Genomic DNA, 12,101 nt, shown 5'->3' on the forward strand with positions numbered 1-12,101 from the left:
TTGTGGGTGTGTCTCTTTTCTTAGCACAGAATGGCAAATTCAAATGGCTAAAAATAAATACTGAAACATGTGCAAACACACAAAACGTTACATTAAAAGCAAAACACCATTTTATACCTATCAGCCTAAACACACTGGAAGGGGTAGAAATGTCTGGGGTAAGGAGAGCATGAAAGGGAGTCAGAAGTGGGAGCTTTCCTCATACACCATCGGTAGAAAAAGTAAATTATTGCAAAGGTTTCAGAAAATAATGGGGCAGGGTCTTTCAAATTTAGAACACATATCCTGTGTCCTTTCCCCACCCCCAATCCCACTCCTGGAATTGATGCCACAGAAATAAAAGTACCAGTAATTTGTGTAAGGTTAGTTAAGTAGGGAAAAAAAAAAAGCCTGGAAAGTGATTAATTCTAAATTCTAGAAAGGTTTAATAAATTATGGCCCGTCCACCCCAGAAGTATTATTATGCCATTAAAAAGAAGGAATTCAAGCTAAACCAGATGATTTGGAAAAATTTTCTGCAAGGTATTATTGGATGAAGAAGTTAGTTGCAAATAACTATGTATTATGGTTTTAAACAATGGCAACAAAACAAAACAAACAACCCTGTGTATGGAAGTGGGGCATTGAGACAGAGAACGTGGTCCTCCGTGAGACGTGAGAACTCTAGGTGCAAAGATAGGGGATGGAGAAACTGGTAGGAAAAAGAGAGAAGCAAAAACTATGCTTAAAAGGAAAACACACCCTCACTCTGCATGTATAATGTGAAACCATAAATGTAAAATTACATGTGCAAACGTGTATTTTTTTTTTACAAAGAAACTAGGAGAAAGATGGAGAGTTAAATATCTATCTGTTGAATGGAGAGATCCCCGTAATTTACAATAAAGTGAAAAATTAGAAAGTTGAAGCAAAATAAGTACCATACAATGGTATATCCGTGAAAGCAGGCAAAGAGAATGCTGTATGTGTGCATATGGTTGTGCCTTTTTTTGTATGAGTAAGGGGAGGGCAGAAGGAGAGATGATCACCTTTGCTATTATTGTCCTTATACATCATTATATATTAAGATTTCACTTGCTACAGCATGTATGTATTATTTTTGTGATCTGTAAACCATCAAAAATGGAAAAGAAAGAAAAAAAAAGAAAAAAAATGGAAAAGAAAAGCACAAAAAGAGAAAGAAAAATTAATCTGTAATTATTAATATTTTAAAATATACGCTTCTGGTCCTTTATTATAAAAGACTGTTGGATACTTTTTGATAGGAGTAGGTTGTCCCTCTTCTTGTGATGTTAGCAGCCACTGATGATTATTGCCTGCATGTACTGATTCATTATGGGTTACAAAGTGGTGAGATTATCATCCTATTGTTTCTTCTTTATCTATTAGCTGGACTAATAAATAGAAAGAGAAATGCCCTCTCCTCTACTATTTGATTGCAATAGTAATTTTAAGGACTCTACTGGTTAGGTCATCTTGCTGTGGCAGAAATCAGTATTTGTTTCTTTTTAATTTATTTATTCATAGAGACACAGCTAGAGAGAGAGGCAGAGACACAGGCAGAGGGAGAAGCAGGCACCATGCAGGGAGCCTGATGTGGGACTCGATCCCGGGTCTCCAGGATCATGCCCTTGGCTGCAGGCGGCGCTAAACCGCTACGCCATCGGGGCTGCCCCAGAAGTCAGTATTTAGTCTTTACACACACACACACACACACACACAAACATAAGCACACACAAACATACAAACATGCAAACACTCATGAACAAACATGCAAACATACACATAAATACACCCAAATATACAAACATGCATAAACATACAAACACACTTACAAACATACCACATGCACACATACTGGGAAACATGCACAAACACACAGAGACACACACAAACACACCATGGCAGGTAAGGTAGCTGCAGATTTTTTGGCATTTTTCCCACTGAGACGTGAGTTCTATGTCCCCCCCCCCCCGAGTCTGAATGGTCATTGCCTTGACCATTATTCTATGGCAGAAGTAATGCCGTGCCAGTTCCTGGGCCTCGGCCTCAGGAACTGGAGGCTTATCTCTTGGAACATTTGCTCTCAGAGCTGTGGGAAGTTATATAAGAAGTCTGGCTGCCCCGCTGGAGATGCCATGCACAGAAGCCCAGGAAACTGCCTGGGAAGAGAAAGCCCAGCTGAACCTGGCCTCTTGGCCATCCCTACTAAGAGGCCAGGCTAGGAGTGAAACTATCCTGGGTCCTCCAGACCAGCCTCACCACCAGCTGAACATCACCAGGTAATCCCAGTCAGTGCCACATGGGGAAGAATTGCTCAGCCAAGACTTTACCAAATTCCTGACCCACAAAATTGTGAGATACGACAGTGTTTGTTGTCTTAATCCACTCAGGAAAAAAAATCCACTCAGGTTTGGAGTTTTGTTGTGGAGCCCTGAAACACATCACAGACAGACACACACACACACACACCCCACTCAACACTTGTTCCTCAGAAGTTACATGTCCTGAAATCACTCTAGTCTGAGCACCATGCTTAACCACGTCCTTGTTTCTTATCCTACAAAAACTCTACAGTTTCTCTGAATCTACTACCTCCAGTCCAATCTGGTATCCTCTGTTATCAGCTCAAACTTCCTGAAATAACTCGCATCAGTTAAGTGTCTTCAGAAACCTACTGATACTGACATTTCTCCTCCAAATGGATTTGTTGGAAGAATGCACAGGAAGTTTACAGCATGGAAGCATGAGCTGAGCAGCCTGGTGTTGGGAAGAACAGCAACTGGGAAAACTCTGGAGTCCTCAGTAGCTGGAGTTCATGGACATGCTCTCCAGAGCCTTGAGATCACTCACTTCTACCCGCTTATGGTAAACCAGAATGGTTTCATTTGAAGGTTTAAAACAATTTTGTTTGAAATTCTCAAATCTGGTCATGCAGCATGGGTCAGTTCCATGGCCAGCAAGTAGAGTTGGCTGGCATGCCCACAGTCACTGTGGGAATTTTTTGTGAGCTGACTGACCCCTCTCTGGGAGGTCTTTATAGTCCACTCATTGGCTACATGCAGACACACACTTGGCCTTTCTTCCTGATTATCCAGAGGTGACCCTGGGTGATAGGTCAACCTCAAAAGCACTCAGCTCCTCCATGGTGGTGGCAGGGTACTGCCCAAAGTTGCCACCCACTACTGTACTTAGAAATACGTTCTTGAGTTCACTGTCCGTGCTGTCCCAGTGATGCCAGTTTCTACTGGAGTTTCACTGTGATCCTGTTGATAATCTGCAGCCTGGAAACCAGGTGTTAACCATAACCAACATAACTGATATACAATACAGTGAGTAGTAAAGAAAGAAGAGGAGCATAGGCAGAAACAAGACTTATTTTTGAAGCCGGTATTTAAGACCCTCCTCCACAAATGTTTCATGTTCCCCTTTCCTTTGGCCACCACCTCTTCCTTTGGAGTGGCCTAATGTGCCATTCCTCAGCCAGGGAGGATCTGAGACATCCCTAGACTGTGTATAGAACTATAGTAGTTTTGGTTAACTCTTTTTGGAGGATATAATAATGCAAGATACATAAAATGTTCCCCCAGATTTCGCATATATAATCTTCCAGAATGCATATCTTTTTAGGGGGTGGGGCATTTTTCTAATTGTGCAAGGAAATGATGACAAGGTCAGGTGGCATTCTCAGTTTCCAATGAAGGGGAACTTTTTTGGGTCATTTGGGCACTAACACCTTGAGACCAGCAGGGCCTGGAGGTGTGAGGACAGGAAGTCACATTTATGAGTGGATCATTAGGTGAAAACATGAGATGTGTCACCATCTCCCACCTCTCTCCACCCATCTCCACCTTGTGGTTCCTGGACCTCTGCCTTCTGGCTTTGGTTCTGAGGTTAGACTATCTCAATCATCAAGATATTGTCTCAGCTGCGAACTCAGTTGAATGTTTATCCAAGTTTTAAAAATCTAGTGATTTTTCAGGCATAGTGAGGAAAAGAAAGGCATTCTACCAATGCATCTTTTAGGACTTCCTGATACATCTTTAGTTCTTGAAATAACCACACAGATGGTACTCTCCTTTTTTCTATTTTAACTCCTTCTGAGTCACAAGAAACAAAACAGCACATAGAGATTTTTGACGAGTACCCAGGATGGATATGGTTTAGGTGAGAATTCAATGCCATTCAAAAATGTAGTTGAGGTACTACAGGGTGGGTAAAAAGCCTGGTTAAAAGAACCTAATTTTGACTTCAACTTTGACCTTAGTTACCGGAAGGGCAAAAATCTGGATGCCTGCCTCAGTGTCATTTTGGGGATTTCTGAACTTATGGCTGCTTAGTGGCCATGTGATCATGCCAGTTCCCATTGGAGCAATAAATGCAGTAGAAACACAAGTTCATTGTAAATAATAGGACATTCACTTCCAATATAAGGGAGCATTTGGGTGTCACTGACAGTGAAAAATCTCCTTATCTGCTTTATGTGTTGAAGTCCTATTAACCAATTGAAATATGGACGTATGTTGACTATTGCAAGAGTAAAATGTGGCAAAAACTAATGATAATACCAGCTGTCAATTTTAAGTAAAAAATTAAGATGTTTCAAATGGTTAAACAAATGGGCACTGGGGGGGGGGCACTTGACGGGATGAGCACTGGGTGTTATGCTATATGTTGGCAAATCGAACTTCAATAAAAAAAATACAAAAATAAATAAATAAACACCTGGGTTCTAGAGTAAAAAAAAAAAAAAAAACCCAAATAGGCAAAATAAAATGCAGTTAAAACAAGTAATGAGTATATGTCCTTTGGACAATATAGTAAGCACACTGTCAGCTTTAGGCAGAGAGATGTTTATTAGCATACAAATAACATTAAAAGGCAGATGAGAAAGAATGGAAGTCATGGAGATTCAGTGGAATCACGCTGAAGTCTCTTATGCTTTTATTTTGTTTGCTTGTCAAGAGATTTCCGGGTCTTGTACAGATAATAAAAAAGTGAATCTGAAGGAAAAAATACATATTTAATGGAAAACTTTTATTGATGCCAAGTGTTAAGTAACTGTCAGTGGTAACAAAACATGAGGTAGTGCTATGAGTGGTTTAGGGATCACAAGCATATCATGTTTTGTTCACACCTTTCACCGAGTAACCACAACGCAGCATAATGCAGCAGAATCCTGGGCATAAACAAAATGATAGAAGACTGCTTGTATTATTCAGTTTTTTAAAAAAGATTTTATTTATTCATTCATGAAAGACACATAGAGGCAGAGACATAGGCAAAGGGAGAAGCAGGCTCCCTGTGGGGAACCTGATGCAGAACTCAATCCCAGGACCCCAGGATCATGACCTAAGTCAAAGGCAGATACTCAACTACTGAGCCACCCAGGCATCCCATATTATTCAGTTTTTAGCCAAAAGTAAATTATATGGCATCTCCAAAACAGTGAAATTGCTTTGATACACATTTATCCCAAATGCTCAAACAAATAGCATAGCATCCATAACGTGTTAGAAAGGCTGCTTGATCAAAAGACGTGTAATCAGGGGGTGTCTGGATGGCTCAGTCCATTAAGTGTTTGATTCTTGATTTTGGCCCAGGTCGTGATCTTGGGACTGTGAGATTGAGGCCCACACTGGGCTCCTTGATGGGCATGGAGTCTGCTTAGGATTCTCTCTCTCAAAAAAAGAAAAAAAAGTGTAATCATATACTTGACAGATAACAGTACCGACATAGTAGAACTTGCTAACAATCAGTTGCTTGTGGAAAAATAACTGATTTACTGGAAGCCACTGAAGAAGTCATCTTGAAAGCACGAGTATTTTGGACTCAACATGTTGTAAAGTCCTATCCTTCCACTCCAGAGCTGTGTTTGCAAATGAGAGCTGAGATGCAAATAGAATCTGAGACAATTTTTTAAAATATTGAATAGTGGTTGCATCGTTTCAGGGCACATTATTAGATTCAAGATTTAAGAACAAAGTCTTCTCAAGTGCTCATATGTAACTCCAAGTGCATGGGAAAATATTAGAAACTTAAAAATGAAAGTGAAGGTAATCACAATCCTGTGTCTTCACTTGGGTTCGCCAGAAGGCAGAGCCCGAGGTCCAGGCTTTTGAGCCAGAACTTCATCAGAGTACATGATCTCAGGTGACAGAGGTGAGGGACAGAGGTAAAGCAGGGAGGGAGCAATTAGTACAAGGATGCACCGTGGCCACTGCCATGGGTGCTGGAATTCAAGGTGCTTCTCAGGATTGTCCATCTGGGGGATAGAAGCAGACACATTTCTCTACCAAATTCTTTCTCCCATTGTTCAAAGCTCTTCCTGCTGGACCCCAAGTCCCCTGCACTTCCAGCTTGCACGTGTGTGGGTGCCTTGTGTGATGGACATGTCCTGGGATAGGTGGGGAGAGGCATGGCGTTGGCCTGGACCAGGTGCCACCAGGCTGCACCTGTTGTGAGGTAGACTGGAGCCCCCAGCAGAAAAAGCTGAGAAGATTGGAATTGGTTCTTACAAGGTATTCAGGTAGTCGGCTTCTGAGAATACTGTTCCAAAGGCATCTTCTTCAAACAGTGCTTGATGAAATTACATTATCACCAGTGATGGTATCTTTAATTCCAGGAATTGAAGAAGAGATAAACCTTGGTTTGATAACCACGAGAGATAAAGAAAGGAAAGCTTAGTAATTTGGTGATGACGGCACTTCCATGGGCACTTCCCCCAAATGGAACAGCAAACACAAAATCTTGCTCCTCTACAAACCTCAGTTGGAGGCAGTAACTGTGTAGTACATGTGCCACATATTGACCACAGGGGCCATGGAACACTGATGGTGCAGAGGAGAGATTATCTCTGAACCATGATGTCAAACTTTAAGAATTAGAGCACTCACTTTGAAGAATACAACTGCAGTTATAATTACATGTTTCAATTAGTTCTTCAATCTCAGCAACTTTTTTCCTTCAGTGGTGCCCATCTATTTGGGCCTTGGATGTGGCTAACACTTGGAGTCTTAGCTAACATTGGACAGTTTGTTTGGTATTTGGGTTACTGAGAAGCATGTGGTCAAGTTTGTGTTCATATCTGTCAGTTGTCAGGGCCTTACAGTACGCAATAAGGAATTTTGTTATGGTTTAATCTCCCTCTCCTGCTTTTATTTTCTTTTTGCTCTTATTTCCTCATCTAATAACATGAAATATTTTAAAGATACTTTTCTTGAAAGTTGGAACAAATAGTTACAGAAATAACCTCTATCTACCCCTGCACATGTCTCCGAGGTGACCACTGACATTCCTACTGGCCATTTCTCCTGGAGCTTACTTATGTCATGTATCATGCTCTATCAATTTTAGACATTTTTTATCAATTTCCTGTTCTTGTAGGTGAGTTTCGCTCCCTTGCACTTCCTTTCCCTCCCTGTGTCTTCTCAGTAGGGTTATTTTCCAGTTTCTGGTTGAGTCGATACTTAATGTTCAAGTTATTATGACTACATTAATATTATTCACTATGGAGCCAATGTGTTGTATTCCTGGAATTGATAGCAGATTCTTTCCTACTCCTCCTTGAGCTGCTTGGGTTTTTTTTTTTTTTTTTTTTTTTTTTTTTTTTTTTTGTACCTGTCACCAATTTTCCACAATGCTCCAATTTGATCTGTTGATTATTGCCTAACAATAATTTTTCAGAATGCTCAAACCCCACAAATTCTACATTCTTTCTCAAGGCCGATCCAGACTGATTGCTCTGGGGGTCCTGAAGTTCTCTTTGCTGCTCTCCTATGTCGAATCTTGTTTCCAGGATCTGGGGATCCCCTCTTTCTTACCTACTCCTTCATTTTGCCAAAGCATTTATGCTGTCTCTTCTTGAGAAGGGGTAAACTGGAAGCAAATGTTAAAGTCCTTGCATGTCTCAAAGTATCTGTTCTCTCCCTTCATACTTGATCTTTACTTTGGCCCCAAATAGATTCCCAGGTTGAACTGGAAACTGCACAGTTGCTGCCCCACCATCTTTCATTGGTCAGCGTTGTCGAGTGCCTGACACTAGGTCCATTTCAATTCCTTTTATTGCCTCCCTTTTTTTTCTCCTTGAAACTTCTCAATAGACTTGTCTACCCTGCTGTTCTAGAAGTTCCTAAGGGTGTGATTTGCAGAGAGTCCACATCCATTTATTGAGCTGGGCACCTGGAGTCCCCTTTATTCAAGAGAGCACTGTGCTTCCATTCTGGGAACTTCTTCTGGCTCACTAGTGCCCTGATGACATGATAATATGCTTTCCACCATTTTCCCCTCCTATTCCAAAATCTTTGGGTCAAATTTTGGACACCATCCTATATGCCACCCCCCTTCTTTCCTATGACTAGCCCCTGATTTTTCCCTTTTCTCTCACATTGCACAGTGGCTAAGCATGTGGTCTCTAAAGCCAGGCCTTTATTCTGATTATTACTATTGTCTATTCACAGTTTATTTTTCTACTCAGCTTTATCTTCCAAGCCTTTAGTTAACTTTTATTATACAATTTCTGATATTATTGTTTTAATTTCCAAGAATGTTTTCCTATTGCTTTTTTTCTTAAAGATTTATTTATTTATTTGAGGGAGAGAGAGAATGCACATGTGCAGAGGGAGAAGGAACAGAGGAAGACTGAGATAATCTCAAGCAGACTCCACGCTGAGTGCAGAACCCAATGAGGGACTCAATCTCATGACCCTGCAATCATGACCTGAGCCAAAACCAAGAGTCAGCTGCTTAACTGAGTCACCCATGCACCCCATGTTTTCCAATTTCTACCTACCTGCTTACCTATTTATCTCTCTCTTACCCCCATTTCTCTTTGCTTTAGAGATCCACACTTTTCTTTTGTTTTTCTGAGAATGTATAATGGTTTTGTTTTTGTTTTTATGCCCTCATATTTCTCTCTCCTCTGAGTTCCTTTTCCCCCAGATGTTATTCCAGTTGCTATCTTCCATGTAGGTGGTTCTCCTCAAATGTTAGGCAATGCCTAACATTCTATTTATATTTAAGATAAGGCACCACTGCTGACTGGAAGAAATGAGTGGGTGGGACTCCTCCCCTGCTGGGCTTTACATGAGTGATGGGGAGCTGGTCTTTATGTTGGGGGACCCTTTGAACATCAGTACCTATTGGTGTCTTCCTCTGGGGCCATTTGTTTCCACAGAGAAGACTCCTCTAATCTCTTTGTTGAGGGGCTTCTGCTTGACTGCAGAGTTTTTGAAGGTGGGGCTTAAGAAGGGGGCTGGCAGGCTCAACATTTGGCATAAGGCCCATTTGGGAAAGGCTGGGGCTGAGTGGCAATACAGTAATGCTCTTCCTCAAAGATGTGTGGTTTCAAGAGGTCCTGGCTTATGAAATGACTCACTTTTGAGAATTTGGAGAGGCCATATTCCCTAGTGGGTGTTTTGTATTGTTGGTTTGTTTTTGTTTTTTTTTCCAGACCTGAAAATTTCTTGAATCAGACAGGATTTAATTTCTGGAGTTCCCATGATAAATGAACACAGTCAGAGGTTTCTGGATGTCAGATCACTCCTTTAGGTCTGATTACCATCTTTTTCCAGACAGCTTTTGTATTGGTCACACCTGCTGTTTCTGACAGGTAAAACATGCAGGCTTTGTAAGCTTTCTATCTCAAGGTCAAAGACTATATTTCAATTATAGTCCCTCCCACTACCATTCTAGATGACATTTCCTGTCTAATCTTGTATTCTGGGCTCTAGAGAGAACAAGAGTGAGGTAGATTGGTCAGAACCCACATGGTGGACATAATATAATGTTCTAGTCTTCCTCTAGGTTATTCCAAGGGATCCCTGACCTTTCACACTCACCTAACATGTACCAGCATTTGGTTCAAGTCTGTGTTAGTCCAATCAGCAAACTCTTAGAACCCTAGACATGGAGTTCAATATTTCTGATGAGTGCACATACCCATAAATCCAGCCCAATCCAAAATTCTGCTCTGCCCACTTTTACTAAGCACTTTCAAAATCCAAACCCAAACTTTTGATAATTAAACAATTAACTCAAACAATTTCTGTCATTTCTTCTGGAGTTTTCTTCCCTACTCTAATTCTGCATTTTATCTTCTGGCCCATGTGAAATTGAAACCCTACTTATTAGGAGAAACAACCGTGAGGAGTGGGCCGTGGGTTGAACTGTTAACTTTATCACGTTAAGGAAAAATGGTTTCCTGAGGAGAGAATGGTGTAGGAGGCAGTATGCCAGAGGGCAATGGAAGATCAGAGTTTCCCAAGTCCTCTGCATCCTTCCAAATACCCTCATTCCCACAGGTTCTCCGTCTGTCTCACTTCATGCTCTAATACTCACACATGCTATTTGGCAAATATGTGCATTCAACTCATATTATAATTAAGACATCTGACAATTCAGAGTGAATTGGTTTCCAATATTCTTAACCTGGCAGCTGCAAGTACTTGTTTCTTTCCAACACGGTCACAGAAAGGCTCTAAGTTTTACTCTAACTTGAAGATAAAAATTTCAGTATTTGGGTTCCCCCCCCTTATTTAAGTTGCTTGGTGCCTTCAGGAGCATCCATCCTACCTTCGGGCTCTGCCGGAACTCATCCTCTTTAGACTGGCGAATAACGGCATCTTCCTGCCACCCATCATCCACTGCTGGCCTGGCTCTGTCATCACTGGACAACTAATTGGTTCATTACCAGATCACAGGGGCTGCCATCTATCTACTCCGGAACATGGATGTGAGCCTCACCTCCACGGAAGTCTGTGTCTGCAATCTGCTCCCTAGCATTCACTTCCACCTCAGTTAGTTTTCTTGATTTACAAACAACCCCAGCTTCAGCTAAGAATGACTTCATGGGCGTGGTCTGGACAGCTCCCAGAATGGAAGAAGGAAGCGCCACCTAGCCTCAGGAGATCATGCAGCCTCTCCCTAAGCCATGGCCATGATAGGATCCATGCCTTCTGCCCATCTCCTTGTATCTTCATTGGAGTCTCTGAATTCCAAGTGGCCTAGCTTATGTAGGTTAGGATCAAAAGCTCTTGGATCAAACAAGTCGAGGGGACCTGGGAGGGACCTAGTGATGGTCACTGTGGGAATCATTACAAGCTAGGCAAACCCTTCAGGTTGTGCCTGGATCAATGTCACTTACTCCCCATCACTCACTCCACATTCAAATCTGTCACTTGAAGGTTCTTAATTCAGACCTCACAGTGCCCTTGCTTCAGAACTCCTACTCCTAATCTTCCCTATTTCTCCATTCCACACCCACTGTTTGTCTCTGCTTCTGGAACATTCCCCCTCATGCCAAGGCTGCCTTGCTTAGCCCCAGCTCTCCTCAGGGGTGTAGCTTCCTGCCTTTAAGATCCAGCCTCCTGCCTCCTTCTCCAGGAAGTCTTCCTAGAACTCTTACCTGACACCCTATTTTTCCTTTTTTTTGCCAACTTCTTCTGTTGTGCTATATATTGTCTCCTCATTGCTCAGGGTCTCTATGGGAAACAGGTGAAGCACTCAAATTGGGCAATTTGAGAAGAGTTTAATAAAGGGGGACATTTACAATAGTGATAGCAGAGTGAAGGGAGACGTTAGCCCCCTGCATGAAACTAGTAGCAGCGGGGCTCATTAGCAGCCCTGATGGGGTGAAGGGTGAGGGAAACAGTGTGGAGAGGTCCACCGCGGTCAGTTGGGGTGCACCTGGCCTAGCGCTGCCTCAGGAGGAACTGGGGAAATAAACACTCAGACCTTACTCTTTCCCTTTCTTCCAACCTCCTGCAGGTGCTCCCTATGGGCTCCATCTAGAGAGCAAGAGAGAATGCTGGCAGCATCCGTGCAGGGCAGCTTCTCGGGCACAGGGCAGGGTAGAGAAGCACACAGAGTGCATCTAAGCGCATTGGCCAGGATGTCCGATACACTCTTTGATTAGGTAAAGTGTCCTCTTGTGGCCAGCAACCAACGTTTTATCTTTCCCTCCACTGCCCCCTCCACCCCAACCCCCACCCCCATAAAGACTAGGACAATGTAGCTGTCTATACATGTGACCAACTGGGATTTGACAGATGAGCAGCCTCTTGACTGAACAACAGAGGCTGGGCTCCTCCATTCCCCCTTGT

At 42.3% G+C, this 12,101-nt stretch overlaps 1 long non-coding RNA gene across 1 annotated transcript; it reads right to left on the reverse strand.

Annotated features, from left to right (window-relative positions):
• Nucleotides 1-5,209: 5,209 nt before the first annotated feature.
• Nucleotides 5,210-11,927, reverse strand: LOC144290189 (uncharacterized). Its single transcript, XR_013357987.1, has 2 exons — nt 10,573-11,927; nt 5,210-6,645 (listed from the first exon to the last, which is right to left on the reverse strand). It is a non-coding gene; the product is annotated as an uncharacterized LOC144290189 (long non-coding RNA).
• Between the last annotated feature and the right edge of the window lie 174 nt (nt 11,928-12,101).

This window comes from Canis aureus, chromosome 19 (assembly GCF_053574225.1).
Source record: "Canis aureus isolate CA01 chromosome 19, VMU_Caureus_v.1.0, whole genome shotgun sequence".
NCBI lineage: Eukaryota > Metazoa > Chordata > Mammalia > Carnivora > Canidae > Canis > Canis aureus.